The sequence below is a fragment of the Ranitomeya variabilis genome, chromosome 4 (assembly GCF_051348905.1).
Source record: "Ranitomeya variabilis isolate aRanVar5 chromosome 4, aRanVar5.hap1, whole genome shotgun sequence".
In the NCBI taxonomy this organism is placed as follows: Eukaryota; Metazoa; Chordata; class Amphibia; order Anura; family Dendrobatidae; genus Ranitomeya; species Ranitomeya variabilis.
Genome location: NC_135235.1, coordinates 196,115,921 through 196,136,327, shown reverse-complemented (window position 1 = coordinate 196,136,327; position 20,407 = coordinate 196,115,921). Strand labels below are relative to the sequence as shown.

Below are 20,407 nucleotides of genomic sequence, written 5' to 3'. Positions count from 1 at the left end.
CTTTACTCACCCTCCCTGGGTCTGGCGCTGAGACTCTACTGCTGCTCCCAGACTCCGTTGCGGACTGCTGACTGAGCGCTGCTGCAAATCACTGAGGTCAGCGTCATTTATGGCTTGTGCCAACTACATTTGCAGCGCCGCTGACCTTACTGATTGGCTGCAGAGCATTGGGGCAATGCTGGAGACCCATCGCCGGACCCAGTGAGGGTGAGTAAAGATCAGTGTATTTTGGACAACAAAAGGTGGCTTTAAAATCCCATTGAGTCTGGTTGTTGGCATTATGCACTTGGACTTTAAGGAACGAAGAAGAATACTTTAAGAAATGTTTTCTGCAAAATACACAACTGAGAAGGATCCTGTAATTGCTTTCAGCCGGTGGTGTAGCCATAGGGTGAGCAGAGGTTGCAGCTGCCGCTAGGTCTAGTTGGCACCTGAGGGGTTTACATAGGAGGAATGCATAGTTTGGGGAGGGGCCAGTTTTATACCTTTCAGAGCGTTGTATACAGATTTGTTTTTGCATCGACTTGGAAGCGACCTTCGATAAAGCAGGTACGCGAAACGCACGTCGGGGCCGTAAGAAGGGTGACAGCAGTCCAGACCTACTATGGGTAAGCAGACAAGGCTTTATTATGGCAGGCTATACTGTTGATATACTATACTATTAAGTTTACCTACTTTAAATTGTGCTTTTTGTTTTTGGTTTTAGACTTTTTTTCATGGCAGCATTTTCGACATTAGGTGCAGAAGCTGCTGACAGTGCTACATTGTGCCGCTCCATTGCATATATTTGTGGAGGAGTAAGGCGCTAGAACTTAACCCATTAACAATGTAAATACTTTAAGGACTTGTCCAAGGGATTATCTATGTGACTTGTGAATCCTCACAGCACGCATAGTAAGCACTGTCAAGATTGTCCTGTGCTGGGATCGGCCGGTCATATGTATGCGATTTACATACTTCCGGCCACATTCCGACTAGTCGTATCCTGCATGGCTCATTTCACTTGTATTGAGCAACGCCACGCACGTCTAGTCGGCATGTGCCCATCCCTGCTCCATTTGAGTCTATAAACTCTTCAAAATGGTGCACGGATTTCACACAAAATCATAAATGTTCTTTTATTGCCTTTAACCCGTTTTGCATCTTTTTAGTGCAAAAACATGCACATTTCACAAAAACGGTGCAAAAATTGCACCAAAATATCTGGATCACATAAAATCACTCCAGGAAAAGGGCTGAAGTACGCTCGCGACAAATTTCGCGACTTTATAAAAAGTCGCATTTGATGGATCAGTGTAAAACACTTTGACGTTAAAATCGGCGGAAAATAGTGGAGACATGCCCGAATATCGGCTCAAAATCGGAAATGCAAAAATAAGGGTCTGGGAAAAAAATCCGAGTGAGGTCCGATTTTCACAGACAGTCACAAAGAACAAAGCGGAGACATTTTTTTCTTCTTTTTTTTCTCCACATATAAGAAGAGATTGACAGCGGTATTGTTTTTTACTTAAAAATTTCAAAATTGTTTTCACCACTTAAATAAAAAAAACTACACGTTTTTGGTATCTGCATACTCATACTGACCTGGGGAATCATATTGCCCGGTCAATTTTACCGTGTAGTGAATATGGTGAATTTTTTTATTTTTTTTTTAAATGTGAATTTGCACTTTTTTTTTGCAATTTTAATGTGCTTGGAATTTTTCTATCCGCTTTCCAGTGCATCACATATAATAACATGAGTGATGTAATTCAAAAGTACAACTCGTACCCAGGGGCAGAGACCCTGATTCCAGTGATATGTCACTTAGTTCACTCGGTGCAGCAGTTGTGATAAAATCACAGCTAATCAGTGCTGGGTGCTCGGTTGGACCAGGAGGCACGAGACAACTGGTCTCCTCCTAAAACAGTGATTACAGCAAGCAGCCCAGTAAGTGACATATCGCTGGAATCAGGGTGTCAGCCCCTACATCCTGCTGCTCTCAGATTACAAAGTAAAACCTGCTGACAGATTCCCTTTAAATGAAGTCTTTGTGAAACGGAGACGGGTACAATGTCAAGAAGCCATGATAAGAATGGCTATTGGTAATTTTGCGAAAAATCAGTTAATTCCAGGGTTAATCGCGGCTATTAATTAATCTCATTTGCGCGGCTCCTGATGTGACTTCCTTGGAAGTGAAAAACACACGTACCACTTAGTCATAATATTGTATCTCACTGCTTTAATAATACTTCATTAATCTGATAATATTTAGACTGCCACTTCATTCCGTGCGGACGATTCACCAGGGACGCTCATGTCGGCAGCTTTGGGTGGAATCCTGGCAGCACAAACCCGTCCTGCTGTCTGATTAGCATTTCACACAGGAGGGAGGACAGGGATCCACATATTGGACATTGGATCAAGGCTGAAAGGGAAGCAGCGGAGAGGAAGCAAAAAAAAGAAGGATTGGGGAATTTTGTGATGGAACTGAAAAAAAAAAGAAAATGCCCCTCCTCTTTCACCATTATTTCTCTCCCTTTAAGACCCTGGTAATTAATTTACCTTAATTGCAAGAGGTAAATTGGTGCAATGGCTGCAGTTAGTGGAGGACATCTTGGGAAATGATGAAATGATCGTTATTTCAGTCCCCTCTAACATCGGCGTCTGCACAATAGCTGCCAAGGTCTGGCCCTGCGCTGTGATACACACATATCCCCGGCTATGTGTGTCCCATGAAATATCACAAATATTAGCCAGTAATTGCAAGGATAGTAAATAAAACGAAAAAATATCTATAAATATATACAGTCTAGGTCAAAAGTTTTAAGACTGACACTCATTTTTCAGTAATATTGTCTCTCCTGGCTTAGGCATGCTTTTTGCTGATAAGCTGCAGTGGTGATGTCACAACTACACAGCACTCAACACTGCTGCAGCCAATCGCTGGCCTCAAGGGCTCATGCCCTGTGTAGAGGCATCAATGCGGAGATCCGTGATTGACTGCAGTGGTCACACGCATGTAGTTGTGATGTCACCACTGCAGCCTATCAATAAAGACCAGTGCAGTGCTATAGTGGGGGAAGGTCAGTGTTGCTAAGTTTGTTAATTTCAACAAATGCAAACCTATATATATATATATATATATATATATATATATATATATATATATATATATATATATATATATACTGCGTTCCTCATTTAAAGCAAAATAGTTTTGTGCATGTACAGTGCAGTATGGGTCATTATTACTATAGATTAATGTAGTTTTTTGTGTATACTTTGTACTCGCAATCTAGATTCCCTATCAGTAGGTCTTTGGAGTGTGAGAGGAAACTGGAGAACCCAGAGTAACCCACACAAACACGGGGAGAACATACATACTCTCCTATGTAATGTATACAGTCTGTGTAACCTCTGATATGTACAGCAGTCTCAGCATATGCTATGTGCAGTATACAGTAGTCACACTGTATTCTATGTGATGCATTCAACAGTCAGTGTATCCAATGTGATGTATGCAGCAGTCAGTGCATCCTATGTGATGCATACAGCAGAGTCTCAGTGTCTCCTATGTTTTGTATGTACAACAGTCTCAGTGTCTCCTATGTTATGTATGCAGAAGTCAGGGTATCTTATATGATATATACAGCAATCTCAGTGTATCTTATGTGATGTACACCACAGTCTCAGTGTATCCTATGTGATTATATAGTAGTAAGAGTGTATCCTATGTGATGTATACAGCAGAGTCGGTGTCTCCTATGTGATGTATACAGCAGTCTCAGTGTATCCTATGTGATGTATTTACAGCAGTCTCAGCTGTATCTCCTGTGATGTTTACTGCAGTGTCAGTATATCCTATGTGCAGTATACAGTATTCTCACTGTATCCTATTTGCAGTATACATTAGTCACAGTGTATTCTATGTGATGCATGCAACAGTCAGTGTATCCAATGTGATGTATACAGCAGTCAGTGCATACTATGTGATGCATACAGCAGAGTCTCAGTGTCTTATATGTTTTGTATGTACAACAGTCTCAGTGTCTCCTATGTTATGTATGCAGTAGTCAGGGTATCTTATATGATATATACAGCAGTCTCAGTGTATCTTATGTGATGTACACCGCAGTTTCAGTGTATCCTATGTGATTATATAGCGGTAAGAGTGTATCCTATGTAATGTATACAGCAGAGTCGGTGTCTCCTATGTGATGTATACAGCAGTCTCAGTGTATCCTATGTGATGTATTTACAGCAGTCTCAGCTGTATCTCCGGTGATGTTTACTGCAGTCTCAGTATATGCTATGTGCAGTATACAGTATTCTCACTGTATCCTATTTGCAGTATACACTAGTCACAGTGTATTCTATGTGATGCATGCAACAGTCAGAGTATCCTTTGTGGTGTATACAGCAGAGTTGGTGTATCCTATGTGATGTATATACAGAAGTCTCGGGGTCTGCTATGTGATATATACAGCAGTCTCAGTGCCTCCTATCTGTCTCATCTACTGTATCACTGCTATTGTAAATAAATCAGAAATTCTGGAACAGATTTCTGTAAACACTAAAAGAAAAAAAATATTTATTGCTCACTGTGACCAATCACAGCATAGCTTACATTTTTCAAGAACAGAATTCAAATTGAAAGCTGCGGTGTGATTTATTAACACATTTACTATGACTGTCGGTGCATATTCTGGGCGATGTTAGTGTCGTAGCTGCAGAATAGCACCCTGCTCATTGACGTGAAGATCGACGATGAAGAGTAAGGCTACTTTCACACTAGCGTCGTACTCGGCCCGTCGCAGTGCGTCGGGCCGACGTACCGACGCTAGCATTGTATACGCCGCACAACGGGGGCAGCGGATGCTGTTTTTCCACGCATCCGCTGCCCCATTGTGAGGTGCGGGGAGGTGGGGGCGGAGTTCCGGCTGCGCATGCGCGGTCGGAAATGGCGGACCGTCGTCACAAAAAAACGTTACATGTAACGTTTTTTGCTGCCGGCGGTCCGCCAAAACACGACGCAACCGTCGCACGACGGTTGCAACGTGTGTGCATACGTCGCAATGCGTCGCCAATGTAAATCTATGGGGAAAAAGCGCATCCTGCAGACAACTTTGCAGGACGCGTTTTTTCGCCAAAACAACGCATTGCGACGTATGCAAAAAAACGCTAGTGTGAAAGTAGCCTTAGGGGTTGCATTTGGGGCCCAAATGTTCTTATGACCCATATGAGGAGCCCACTATTACTTTATATATCAGTACTGCTGTATTTGGAGCACGGAAGGTTCAAGTTACCGCTATGACCTTCTAATATTGCAATACTCCTTTGCTGTACAGTGTATACAACCTGTAATAGAAGATTTCATATATCCAGGTAAATCAACCAAGATGGCAGCTTAAGGCACTAATACAACTGCAGATTTAGGGAACTCATCGCTACTAGTCCCTAAAACCAATCCTCGCTGCATACTGTCACACACTGCGCTCTAGAAATACTGCTGCATTCAGTTAGCTAATTGAATGCAGCAGAATTTATTAGAAGAAGCTGGCTCTCTGGATGCAGCAGTTTCCAAGTGATAATCATTATATATTAGAAGGAGCATTTTCAGAAATCCGTAGACTAACATCAAAAATGCCAGGAAAAACTACTGTTAACATACTGGAGAGTCTTGGAGTATGTCAAGGGTGGAGATAAGATTGTTGCTTTGTTAAAGAAAAATATCTATATATATAATTGTCTAAGGGTTTTTCTGTCTGTCCTGGAAATCCCGCGTCTCTGATTGGTCAAGGCCGCCTGGGCCTCGACCAATCAGCGACGGGCACAGTATCGACGTAGATGTCATAATGGTTGCCATGGCGACGATGATGTCATAAAGGTTGCCTCGACCAATCAGCGACGGGCACAGTCTGCCGCAAATTCTGGAATCATCATTGTCCATATACTACGGGGACATGCATATTCTAGAATACCCGATGCGTTAGAATCGGGCCACAATCTAGTCATCCATAATGACTGTTCATTCACAATTGCTGGCACTGGCGTAATGCTGCCTCACCGTGCAATGTGGTTTAGTGCTGCCTCACCGTGCAATGTGGTGTAATGCCGCCTCACTGTGCATTGTGGTGTAATGCCGTCTCACTGTGCAATGTGGTGTAATGCTGCCTCACCGTGCAATGTGGTGTAAAGCCGCCTCACGGTCCAATGTGGTGTAATGCCGCCTCACCGTCTAATGTGGTGTAATGCTGTCTCACTGTGCAATGTGGTGTAATGCCGCCTCACTGTGCAATGTGGTGTAATGCCGCCTCACCGTGCAATGTGGAGTAATGCCGCCTCACTGTGCAATATGGTGTAATGCTGCCTCACTGTGCAATGTGGTCTAATGCCGCCTCAACGTGCAATGTGGTGCAATGCCGCCTCACTGTGCAATGTGGTGTAATGCCGCCTCACCGTGCAATGTGGTGCAATGCCGCCTCACTGTGCAGTGTGGTGTAATACTGCCTCACTGTGCAATGCTTAAGTATGTGATGACCTAGTACACTCATCTTTAAAGACATCTTGGCCATAAAATACACACCCATGCTTAAAGTGGTTGTCCGGCCTTAAGCTACAAATCTGCAGTTGCTATGTGACTGCAGACTTGTGAGTCCTCACATCGGACCTACTGCACACTGTGAGGATTTACCAGTGCTGGGTGTGGGCAATCATGTGATTTGCATACTTCCAGCAACATTCTGACTAGACATGCCCGCCCTCACTCAATACACTTGCATTGAGCGAGGCTGCAGCCATGTAGTTCACAGGTGACCGCATGTATGCAAATCACATATTTGGTGGCTGGAAAGGGCCTTGGCCGACCAGAGCCATTGGCCGTAACATCTCTTTCATCAACAGCGCGGCAGAATGAATCTAGCAGAAGCAGACAGAAGAAAATATCACTGGAGCAGGTCCAGGTTGACAAAGGTCTCAGCATAATGCAAGCCCAGCCATAGCATGGGTTTAGATGGCATGGGCAGGTTTAGGGTCAAGTTTTGGTGGGGAGAAGGGTCTTTGGACAGTCACTGTTGCACTGGTCGGGGTATCTTATGTGATGTATGTACAGCAGTCTCAGAATATCCTATTTGATTATACAGCAGTCTCAGTGTATCCTATGTGATGTATATACAACAGTCTCAGTGTATCCTATGATGAATATACAGCAGTCTCAGAATCTCCTATTTGATTATACAGCAGTCTCAGTGTATCCTATGTGATGGATATACAGCAGTCTCAGTATCTGCTATGTGATATATTCAGCAGTCCCAGTGTCTCCTATCTGTCTCATTGAGTATAACACTGTTCTCTTATATAAAGGAGGAGGGACTAGTTTTATACAACTTGGATGTGGTGCCAGCTATACTTATCTGAAGCCCAAATCATAAGCAGCTTGGCCTTCTAATCTTCAAACAAATTTTGAGCAAAAATTTGTGGTCTTGATAATATCTTGCATTAGTGTTCAAACACTAGGCCATGGATGTCATGCACTGAGGTGGTTGGGGGTCCATTGGAAGCATGGTCACCCTTCTTCAACTACGTGCTATGGTAATGGCGGGTGTTGCTCCCATGGGGGGGTTAAGACATCAAGTTCTAAATTGAACCAGGAGGCAGTGCCTTGCACAGTTTTGTCCATCTCCAAAACCGGGGAGATGTGGATATTTTGATAAAAGGGACATCCAAGACCTCCTCGGTGGACGGTACTTGACAGCCTAAACTGTCCGTATGGTACTGATGCTCTTTTCTGCTGAGCTATGCTACACAAAGTGATATTTGGTTTGCTTACATATTAACCAAAGAGTCTGCTGTGGCCTTTACATTTCCAACACCACTCAGTGCCTTTGTAATGTTGGGAGTATGGAAAGGGCACGTTTGAAGGCCAGCACAACTACAATCCCTAGTCAGGCAATCATCTACCATAATTATTGTATGCATTTGCACAACCCCTCTAGAATATGAATGCACATTCAAGTCCATTCTTGTCTATTATAGATCCATAGATTAGGCAAACAGTGATGAATAATAATCATTTGTGGCACATACAACATTGAACCTGCTATTTCCACAAATTTCCGGTCACTCCAGTACTAGAAAATGTGATTAGCTCCAAATAACAGCAATGCCTATTGACCACCGATAGAGAAATATTACTTCTCTAAGGTCAAGTCTAATATAGAAAATCAAGTTTGGTGGGGCGCTCGATGCACCGTTAATCCTGAGCTCCAACTACATGAATATGGTTGCAGCACATTTCTAATTACTCTTGAATGTAACAAAGTGTCAATGAGAAGACGTTCTCCATAGGAAAAAATCAGATCAATACATTCTGATCAATAACATGAAAAACGAGAATAGTTACATACGAAAATTTGAGCTATAAAACAGCCATGCTGTATACAGGGACATTTCTAATCTACTATTTCCAATATAACCAGAACATCGAAGAACATTGATACATACATGAAAATTAGGAACCGTAGACCCTTGAAGGGTCATTTCCACCTTATACAAGAATTACATTTCTAGAGGACATGCCATAATTGTCTTTAGACCCTGATGAAATCTCTGGGATCTGCACCTATCTCCAGAACCAAGAGAATCAAGCCCTCTGAGGCAGTGATTGACAGTCACATTCAGGCAAAGAATGAATGGAGAGGTGGCCACACATGTACTGTATGTAGCCCTCTGTGTTCACTTCTATAAGAGTTATGGAAGCAATCAAGCAAGCGACATATATTTCCACCTTCATTTGGATGTGATGGTTGAAGGCTGCTGTCATGCCTTGGTTTCGGGACTTGCTCTGTTAACCTCTTGCTTCGTGGTAGGTTTCCTTTTCTGCTGAGCCATAGCCTGTTTGGTCTCTGTCCAACTACTGATGGTTCTTGTGTCTTTTCTTTTCTTACCTTGGTGTGCTTCTGTTCAGGTCTCTCAATTCTCTGGTTCTGTCCTATCACATCTTGGGAGTGGCTATGTATACTCACATTGTGCCTGCCTTCTTTGCTGGCTATACTTCAAGGTTGATGATGTTTGGAGTTCCAGCTCCTTGGCTAGAGAATATTTTATTTTAGTAATCTCAGTTGCTTTCCTACTGTCTGTTTGAGTGTCTTCCTCCCCAGCATCCTTTCATTTCTTTTATGTTTAGGGTCTGGGAGGTTTTAACGTCTTCCATTTGTTTTTTGGTTCTGCTCGTTTTCCTCCATCTTTCCTTTGAACGTTCATAGACCTGTGCCTCATCCTCTGATTTATGTGTATTTCTTTCTGTAGTTATTATTGCTTTGGTGTTGCACATTGTCTATAGTGAGGGTGCAGTTAAGGACATTCAGGGTCAATTGACGTTGAGTGGGGCTGCCATTTTGTAATCTTAGGGTGCCACTGCTAACCTCAGAGGCCAGGCAGGGATAAATCAGTGTCAGATTAGGGACTTTCCCAGTCTGAACAGGGCCCTGTTGAGTGCATGTAGCGTCTCTCCTGGTTTGTGCGTTACCAGTGTAAGTGTGTAGGCTCAATCATAACAGCTGCTTGCCTGGTGGGATGAGGTTTGAGGGAGCCCTGCTTGGAGATACTTGCTGGTTCCATGCTAGTCGGCACTTGACTTGCAAATCACATACTTGCGGTCACGCGAACGCTGCTCCCGGCTACGGCACATCAGAGCGATGTGAGGATTGACAAGTCTGAGGTCACATAGAGTGGCTGAAGACTTGTACCCCAAGGTCAGAAAACCCCTTTAATGTAATGCTTCAGTATTTGAACTTACACATTATTGCAGCCCATTCCTCACAGTTCCCGCCTATCACACACAGGCTCTAGTGTCCTAGCTGTCTCTGGCTCGGCCTTCTTCTTCACATTGTCCTCTACCTATGTTCTAGCGGACATCATGTCAATGTACTCACCAGTTAGTGCTTGACCTGAATAGACGTTGCCCGGTGAAAACACTCAAGTCAATTAATCAGTAAGAACGTTGTTGCGGTGCCAGTAAGATGGCAAGAAAACGGGTCTGGTAGTGATGATAATTGTGATCAAATCCACCTAGACGGCGAGGCATCATGTGTGGAATCCACTCCTAATATGATCTGCACGCAGTCATTGGTCTGTAACAAACTGCCACTGCAGGTAATTGAAGAACGAAGACCATCATCTAAAGGGAAGTTATCTCATCGCAACCTTTTAGCAAAGAAGGAAAACATAATCAGGTCTGGTCCGATAATAGCTGAACTGCAGTGGAAGGCTCCATCGTTATAAGCGAAAATTCATTAAGTGCCTTTGATCTGTCTTGGACTGATGCGGACGAGGATAAAGGCTCGCAGACTAGGACCAGTCCTCTGTAGTTTGTGGCATTGTAGCACTTATCGACATGGGACCTTATGTGTATAAATTAAGAATTTTTTGGAACTGATTTATAGATTGGATCTTAAAAAGGTTTGGATGTGGGTTGCAATAAGGTACAGCAAGACTCATGAGGATAAACCTCCAAAATATTACCAGTGAATAGGTCTTTCCATTACTAGCCATCTTTGTCTACTACAGTAATATAGTACATAGTTGAAATACTAAACTGCTCTATAGGTTTTAACTCCAAAAAATGTGTTCAAGGGAATCTGTCAGCACGTTTTTGCAACTCCATCTGATAGCAGCAGAAGCCCCGATTCCAGGGATGTTTCACTTACTGAGCTGCTTGCTGTAGTTTTGATAAAAATCACAGTTTTATCTGCTTCAGATCTCGCAGAGCTCTGAATGCTGAGCTCTGTATAATCCCGCCCACTCCACTGATTGGCTGCTTTCTTTGTACTGTAACATTTGTGCCGATTCGTTTCTCCTCTGTCTACGCTTTGGCCGCTCGGCAGTGGTACGCCATTATTGCTTGGAAGCGACAGTCCTATTTTTCCCTGGAACTTTTGGTGCTGTTTCATCTGGGAACTATTTGGTTAATTTTGGTCAGGTTTTGATCTCTCCTTCCTGAGAGTCCTGCATGGGGCAGGTAGCTATTTAAAGGGAAAATGCCACCAGTTTTGTCATGTGTTAACTAAAGCTATCATCTTAATCAGTGCCTGTGCTGCATTCCAGAAATCCTTATATAACCCCCTGAATACCCCTGTACACCCCAAAAAAACCTTTTGGAGTCCTCCTGTTCCGTGTGTTAATTCTGTCGATCTGATAGATGTTCTTTCTGGGCTCTTCATCCCTCCTCCAGGCTGCAGCTCGCCGTCCTCCTGCTTTGATCGATGTGGATGATGCTTTCTGCGTCATCCACACAGCTGGGCGAAATCTCGCACTTGCGCAGAGGAATCACTGGCGCGCACCTGGGCACTATGCTCTGCCCTACTGCGGGCAGAGCTGAAAACATAAGTGAGGATTGCGCGAGCCGTTGATTTCTCTACTCACACGCGTGATTTCACCTGGTTACGGGGATGACACAAGAGGCTGACTAAGATGATAGTTTTAGTTGGCACATTGCAAAAATGGTGACAGGTTCCCGTTAAACTCCTGAATAGTGTTGAGCGATACCGTCCGATACTTGAAAGTATCGGTATCGGAAAGTATCGGCCGATACCGGCAAAGTATCGGATCCAATCCGATACCGATACCCGATACCAATACAAGTCAATGGGACTCAGGTATCGGACGGTATTCCTGATGGTTCCCAGGGTCTGAAGGAGAGGAAACTCTCCTTCAGGCCCTGGGAACCATATAAATGTGTAAAAGAAAGAATTAAAATAAAAAATATCGCTATACTCACCTGTCCGACGCAGCCGGGACCTCAGCGAGGGAACCGGCAGCGTTGTTTGTTTAAAATTCGCGCTATTACTTGGTTACGTGAATTCCCGGCTTGTGATTGGTCAGGTCGGCCATGTTGCCGGGACGCGGACCAATCACAGCAAGCCGTGACGAAATTACGTCACGGCTTGCTGTGATTGGTCCGCGTCCCGGCAATATGGCCGCCCTGACCAATCACAAGCCGTGACGTCACGGGAGGCTGGACACGCGCTTATTTTAAAATGGGCGCGTGTCCAGCCTCCCGTGACGTCACGGCTTGTGATTGGTTGCGCCGCGGTCAACCAATCACAAGCCGGGAGGCTGGACGCGCTCATTTTAAAATGGGCGCGTGTCCAGCCTCCCGTGACGTCACGGCTTGTGATTGGTCAGGGCGGCCATATTGCCGGGACGCGGACCAATCACAGCAAGCCGTGACGTAATTTCGTCACGGCTTGCTGTGATTGGTCCGCGTCCCGGCAACATGGCCGACCTGACCAATCACAAGCCGGGAATTCACGTAACCAAGTAATAGCGCGAATTTTAAACAAACAACGCTGCCGGTTCACTCGCTGAAGTCCCGGCTGCGTCGGACAGGTGAGTATAGCGATATTTTTTATTTTAATTCTCTCTTTTACACATTTTAACATTAATGTTGTTGCGATACCCGATATCCGATACCACAAGAGTATCGGAATCCCGGTATCGGAATTCCGATACAGCAAGTATCGGCCGATACCCGATACTTGCAGCATCGGAATGCTCAACACTACTCCTGAATCTCTGACTTCCACTGCCAGTCAGTAGTTCTGCAATCCTGGTATACAGCTCTGTGCAATGCTCCTGTCTTTTGTTCTGATTATTCCCATTCTTTGACCTCAGCTTGACATTTCACTACACAGTTGCTTTAAGATTTTGTCCCTGATGCCTCTTGGCTTTGCTCCTGTTTGGTGACCCTTCCTGCTTCTGTTTAGTTCCTCCGAACTGCAGCCCTTCCATGGAAGCAATCCAGTGGACCCTGTTGTAAGGCCAGATCCCTGTATAAGGGTTAAAGGGTGAATGTCTGGGTTCCTCTGGAATCTGTCAGACTGAGTGGCTTGTGCCAAGTCTGTCTAAGGGTGCGTGTCCACGTTCAGGAAACGCTGCGTGTTTGACGCTGCGTGGGGCCGCAGCGTCAAACACGCAGCGTCCAGATGTTCCAGCATAGTGGAGGGGATTTAATGAAATCCCGTGTCCTCTATGCGTGGAAACACGCATCCGTCGGCCCTGCGACTCCGGACATGCTGCGCGTCTTTTAAGATCGCAGCATGTCCGTGTTCCTTGCAGCGACGCTGCTCCGCCGCAAGGAATAACACAGGGCCCTATGCGTGGGGTGCGATGAACACATCTGGCATCATCGCGTCCCAGAAGGGGGCGGGGCTTAGCGCCGAGCGGGTTTGCCGCTCCGACGATACCGCCGGACATCCTGACCGTGGACACGCACCCTAAGATGGCCTTTTTGAGCCTGTAGCCTCTGAGAGATGTCACATATGCATTGTGTATAGTCAGAAAGCTGCCAATCAATGGTTGGGGTGTATTTATACTGAGCTCATGAATATGGAGGACTATATGGCAGCAGGTTTACTAATCCTCTAGTGATAACCTCCGGTGATTTAATCAAAACCTGCAGCAAGCAGCACAGTAAGTGACACATCACAGGAATCAGGGTCTCTGTCTCTACATTTTGCTACTCTCAGACTAGGTGGCAAAAATCTGGAGACAAATTAATTTTAATTGTGTTATGTGATCTCATCACATAGAGCCCATAGATCCTAACTAGTTGTAGAAAGTTGTATCACTGTATTGTTTTCTCCTGCACTGGGCACTATATGGAAATGTGCTGTTATACATTGACTGTCCAATATATGAGTGCTCTAATAGGGCGTATGAGTATACGTTGTGTAAGATAATAAGAGATGAGCCCTTTAACAGTAAAATTAGTCTTGTAGTTCTGCACGGACTACAGAACCTTAGTGACATGAGTTGAAAAGTTATACAAAGACTATGCATCTTGGAGGACTAGCCCAAGACTGGTCGCCAGTGGCTTCTCCCTGCCCTACTTCCTGCTCCCTGCCCCACTTCCTGCTCCCTGCCCCACTTCCTACTCCCTACCCCGCTCTTTATGGTTGTGTATAAGTAGGGATCTGTTAGTCTAGGGAAGCCAGGCAGGGAAAAGCAGTTGGGGACCTTCCTTGGACTTGTCATCCGAGACATATAGTCTTCGGAAGGCTTTTGAAAGTATGTTTCCACCAAAATTCTACAGAGTTTTTCAGGGTAAAACATACAAGACTGCAATAATGCTGCTCCTGAGGAGTTGTCTTTAAAAGGATCCTGTGACTAGGCTGTGGGACACTAATCTCTCCGCATCTCTTCATGCACCCAATTTTGCCCAATTTTGCAATTGGTGATTCCCAGACTAATGTTCGGTAATTTACAAGCTTTTTTTACTCCCTACTGCTAAAGCTCTCTATTTTATATGGGCATGTTTTGAATCTTAGCGTACTGAGGAGTGTTTTGGCATGGATCGACTTAAAAAAAAGTGCCTGAAAAAAATCACCTTGCTGGTCATAAGTTCAATGTTTTCATTGTTTTTTTTGGGCTTCAGGTTTTGAAAAAGAAACGGTGGGGAACAAAAGTGCATGCCACTTCTTTGAAGCACCTTGTGATGGTGTGATATGTTATGTAGGTATCATTTTGTGTATATTTATATTTTACTTATTATCCTGGTGCTCTCTTGTAGTATGAGTTATTTGCCAATTGATGAATGGCTGTTATTTGCCATCTGATATCAGCCCCCACATTCCTGTACTGTTATCTCTCCACAGGGTCAGTGAATAAACCTGTTTGCTAATATGCTAATGACATATTGAACTAGCTTGTTGAAACAATGACCCCCTGTAGTGCCTTAATCCACCAGGCACCTTTGTCAGGTGTGGGAGGCCTGAAAACTGCCCCAACCTGTCTGACTACTCCTGGACATAAGGAGAGGACAGGAGCTGGGGGGAATTCAGATCCTGTGTGGAACCTATGATGTGAAGACAGCAGGTCAGAGAGAGAAAGAAGGGAATATGGACTGTTATCCTCTGTGCTGGATTGTTGGACTTTTATTCTGTAACTGATCTGCATTCGTGTTCTGGAATATTTAATCCTTTGTGTGATGGATCGTATATATGGACCCTTCATGTTTTGCCTAAATAAAGGTCTTGGAATTGTTCACTATTCTCTTGCTCTGTTGATTGTGTGATACCGGAGAAGGAACCCATGACAACTGGTGGCAAGCAGCGGGATCAACAGAGCATAACCTAATGGAGAACCACACACAGAGTGAGTACAGAAATTGGACTGTATCCAGTTTACAGGAGAGAGCCAGAGACCTGGGCCTGAACTACCATGGACTGACTAAAGAGGCCTTAATTGATCTACTGGTGGGTGCCAGCCCGACCACCTACTCCCATATGTCTGAAAGACGAGCACTGGAGACGAGGACCCCCACCCCAAAAATCCAGTGGGAGGTGTGGTACGAAGAAGAGATGGCGGTTCTGGGCCCAGGCGTCTCTCAGGAGTACAAGGAGGAGGCTGCCCGCAGGGCACAGCGGAGACAAGAAGCCATGGAGCTTGAAAGAGGGAGTAACGCAATGTGGAGTGTAAACCCAACGATCCGACAGCCTCTACGGATCACCCGGACAGACTTCAAGCCATTTGATGAGGCTTCCGGAGATGTGGAGGGGTTCTTCAAGGACTTTGAGCAGCAGTGTGCTGTGATGGAGGTGCCCCACTCTGGCTGGATGCATTTGTTAGTGGGACTCCTGAACGGTAGCCTGGCGGAGGCTTACCGAACCATTGACTCACAGCGGAATCGGGATTATAACATTGTAAAGCAGACTATCCTGGATTACCATGCTATCACCCCAGACTCATATAGGGCCAAGTTCCGAGACCTCCCATGCACTTCTGGGGGATCGTTTAGGATGTATGCACATAAGATGTCCCAGGCATGTCGGAGATGGCTGGAAGCAGGAAACGCCTTTACTGTGGAAGATGTTATACAGGCGTTCCTTATAGAATAATTTCTTGCCAAGTGCCCCGCAGAGGTACGGGAATGGGTCCGGGAGCGCACACCGTGCACCGTGGATAGAGCTGCAGCCCTGGCCGATGAAGCCCTTACTATCCGACCGCAATGGAGAAGGCTTCTGGACAATGAACCACGGCCTTCTCCTGCGCCCCATCCCCCTCCGATTATATCTGCCCCTCCACCCAGCCGCAGGCCGATGACAATCACAGCTCACAATCCTGGGCCCCAACAGTTCCGACCACGACCTGAGGGGAATCACAGAGAGGAGATGTTATGGGTGTGGGCAACCTGGACATTTGCAGTCTGGCCGTCCCTCAAGGATTCGGAGGGAGCCCCACGCAGCCCCACCTCGTCCAGTGCATCTTGTGCACTCCATCCCGCCTGAGGAAGAGCTACCACCACCCCCACCAGAGTGGACCACTGACCACGGCACCATATATACCCCTCCTGGAGTGTACAGACTCCGGCCTTTGTCCATCAGAAATACACAGCGACGGCATTGCCACCTGCAGGATGTCTTAATTGATGGATACTAAGTGTCGGGATTTAGAGACACAGGGGCATTCCTGACTATCACTGACCCCCGTGTGGTTTGACCCGAGGCAATTCACCAGGGCCCGGGAATTCCCATTGTCCTGGTGGGGGGTGTCCGCAAATATATACAGCGAGCTTTGGTACATTTGGATTTTGGTTTTGGAGAAAAACTGTGTTGGATTGGAGTTATGGGAGGACTTCCTGCAGATATCCTCCTTGGAAATGACATTGGGGAGTTGCAAAGTAATTTTGTGGGAGCAGAAGGTCCGTGAGCCTCTCATTCTGAAAGAACAATTGGAGGGAGATATCGCAGATACCGTAACGCCCATCATTCCCTACGTTCTAGAGTTCAGATACTGTCTCGCCCAGCTAGCTACCTTGGCTAATGAACATCAGCGAACGGCCCAGTTCAGTCAAAAAGCCTGGTATGACCATAAAGCCAGGACCGTGCAATTTATGGACAAGTGCTCATGATTATTGCAACCCCTGCCACTGTACAAGGAACTATAAACTATTGAGCAATGTGGACTAAAGTGAGCAGGCCAGAGGTCTGTGTAGACCTAATGGCATGCTCACTGACTTTGAGGGGGGACAGGTTGTGATGGTGTGATATGTGGGTATCATTTTGTGTATATTTATATTTTACTTATTATCCTGGTGCTCTCTTTTAGTATGAGTTATTTGCCAATTGATGAATGGCTGTTATTTGCCATCTGCTATCAACCTCCACATTCCTGTGCTGTTATCTCTCCACAGGGTCAGTGAATAAACCTGTTTGCTAATATGCTAATGACATATTGAACTAGCTTGTTGAAACAATGACCCCCTGTAGTGCCTTAATCCACCAGGCACCTTTGTCAGGTGTGGGAGGCCTGAAAACTGCCCCAACCTGTCTGACTACTCCTGGACATAAGGAGAGGACAGGAGCTGGGGGGAATTCAGATCCTGTGTGGAACCCATGATGTGAAGACAGCTCGTCAGAGAGAGAGGAAGAAGGGAATATGGACTGTTATCCTCTGTGCTGGATTGTTGGACTTTTATTCTGTAACTGATCTGCGTTCGTGTTCTGGAATATATAATCCTTTGTGTGATGGATCGTATATATGGACCTTTCATGTTTTGCCTAAATAAAGGTCTTGGAATTGTTCACTATTCTCTTGCTCTGTTGATTGTGTGATACCGGAGAAGAAACCCGTGATACACCTGATGGATTCTGCTATAACCTAGGCAGTGTCCAATCAAAATGCTGAACAAAAAAAAACACTTCAGGAAAAAAAACTCCCCTATAACGGTTCAAAAACTCTTCAAAACTCCTCCAAAATACTCCCCAAAGAATATGCATTTCCTGAAGTGGTTTCCACCAAAAACAAATTGAAAAAGCTCTGTAGTTTAAACTGCAAATACATAATATGTTGGCCCTTTTCGTGGCCCAAAACTCAACATCAGTTTCTCTGGAAGGGTATGTTCACAAGTGTTTTTTTATAGGCTGTCAAGAACTGAGTTTTGTGAGCAGACAGAACTTTAACAAATGCTTGATTTTTTTGTGTTATTTTGGTATTTTTTTTGACCTTTTTCATTTTTTTAAGAATTTTATTTATTTTAGATTTTCTCAATTTTTTTTTTAAATACATTAAGCAATTAATAAGACACTAGCATTTTTAGGCTAAAACTCCTTAGAAATGCTTATAAAATACTCCAAAAAACTCCCATGTGTTTTGCAACCTTTTTATTGACTACTATTTTAAAGTATGGAGTAACTTCACAGTGGAAAGCATTTTGGAAATTTTAAGCAGCTAAGAGAAGCTCAATAGCCGGAACAAACAAGAAAGTCGTTTTTCAATAAAAATGAATAGAAAGAGTGAGTCTTCCAATTGTTTTTGAGCTCTTTTTCAGCCATTTAAAGCTCCAAAAATCCCTGAAAAAAAACCCTCTGTGTGAACATACTCTACGGGTAATACACACATCTACGTAATTAATTATTAGACTAAAAGTAGTAATTACTTAATAAAAAGGCATCCACAATATTAAATGGTCATAAAAAATTGAGAATACATTATGATTACGCACATTTTAAGCGCCATTTTCTTAAATTGTTCTACCCGTCACGGTATATTCTTAGAAATGGCTTCATAGATGAAATATTGAACCTATTGGTGGAATATGTTTTGTGTCCTAATGGAGTCTTCTCAGATAGCGGTAGATTTACATAATTTAAATGATCTATCCCTCATGCTACATTGTAGTCTTGGAATACACTATAGCCTAACGAATGGATCATTCTGCTGTAAAAACGTAACATTGGTCCATTACTGGTCGAAAATTACAAACTAGCTTTCCAATGATGCCACGTATTTGCGTCCCGCCTCTGCTTCTCTTTACCATGACGTCTTCTATATTTGTTGGTCCATGTTCCGACAATTCCTTGAGCCAAGACATGAAGTGAACGAATCAATCTTCCCAATTTGCAAATTGATTTGTGGTGTCTCCATCGTTTCCATACGTTGGCTTATTCAATCTGCTAAATTTGTCATTTTCTTTTGTGAATGGAAGATAAAACTCATTAAATCAATGATTGGTGAAAGAGCAGTTGTGGTGAATTGTGGGAGTTGGGTTGATATGTCTATCTGCAATCATGACGCTCCTTAGCATGCAGTGGAGGATTCATTATTTGCTTTTAAACTAGAGCTTTTCAGCTTTTTGGTTAGACTACAGTATAACACAACCCTTTCCTTACCATCCCCACAGAAATATATTATAACCCCAAGCTCCCTGCTTCTAGTTGCCAGTCTCTCCTCCCTGATCCTCTGTGTTATTCAGTGGCTGACCTCGGATTGCTTTGATCCAGTTATAAGTTATACCTGACCCTGTTCATGTCCCTGTATCTCTCCTCCCTGATCATCTGTGTTGTTCAGTGGCTGACCTCGGATTGTTTTGATCTTTGCCTTTGCATGATGATTCTGACTTTGGTTTTTGATGTCTGTGGTTATGACCCACCTCTGTGACCCATTTCTGCCATCCCTCTCCACCGACCAGCAACCACTCTGTGGAACCAATCCAGGGGGCCCTGTGTAAGTATTGATACCTGTACAAGGGTTAAAGTGTGAAGACCCTGGTTCCTCAAGGACTTGATAGACAGAGTTGTAGAAAAAGAAGCAGCATCCGTTCCAGGTGAAAAAAGTGGTATCAAAAAGAAGTCTTTATTCTGCCATAGATATATACAACGTTTCGGCCATATTGGCCTTTATCAAGTATATGATATATCGGTTTTTATTCTCTATTGTCTCATGATGGCACCACCAAGAAACAATGGTCTTGTTTTTGTTTGGTTTTTTTTAGCTTCAACGATGTATTTTTTCCTGAATACAGAAAGTTGTTTATTTTATCCAAGTTCCAAAATTTTTATAAAATTAATTGCATTTTATGAAAAGGAGTCTCAGTCTTTTTCATATCTTCAGGATTTAGCAGAGTTTTTTTATTCCATCAGGCTGGCTTGATAAAAAGTGTGAGGTGGTCCGCACCAGCCTATGGCTGTCAGGCTTAATTGCTGCTATTTATATCCTATGAAGACAATGAGAAGAGCCCCCTAACCTCTCACTCCTTCTGTTTACATGAAGAATTAACAATAGGCATGTATTACAATAGTAACGCCACTCAAACAAAAGGATCACAAGCACCATATAAAACAAACAATAATCTCAATGTAATTGCACTGAAATAATTGGAGGATTTCTAAACACCATTTACTTTTCTTTTGGAATTCTACTTAACGCTAATAACCTTGTTGTATTATGTTTTAATTAATGAGCTAAGGCAGCCATAGGCATAAAATAATCGCTGATAGATGGGCTGTCAATTGAAATGGCTGATTGCCTCTCACGGGATTAATACAATTGGACTGTACAATCTATGTTTCCTTTTGGGATTAGACCTCGACCAAGAAACACCAACCCCCCACTGTGCCCATCTGTAGGCATCGAAAGGTTGTGTTTA

The 20,407-nt window shown here is 44.1% G+C and overlaps 1 protein-coding gene and 1 long non-coding RNA gene across 5 annotated transcripts in view; one reads left to right on the top strand and one right to left on the bottom strand.

Moving 5' to 3' along the window:
- The window catches only part of LOC143770189 (serine/threonine-protein kinase BRSK2-like), a 370,111-nt gene that overhangs the window by 39,233 nt on the left and 310,471 nt on the right, over positions 1–20,407 (top strand). The window lies entirely within an intron of this gene.
- LOC143768579 (uncharacterized) lies at positions 2,202–2,857 on the bottom strand. Its single transcript, XR_013213954.1, has 2 exons — positions 2,545–2,857; positions 2,202–2,407 (listed from the first exon to the last, which is right to left on the bottom strand). It is a non-coding gene; the product is annotated as an uncharacterized LOC143768579 (long non-coding RNA).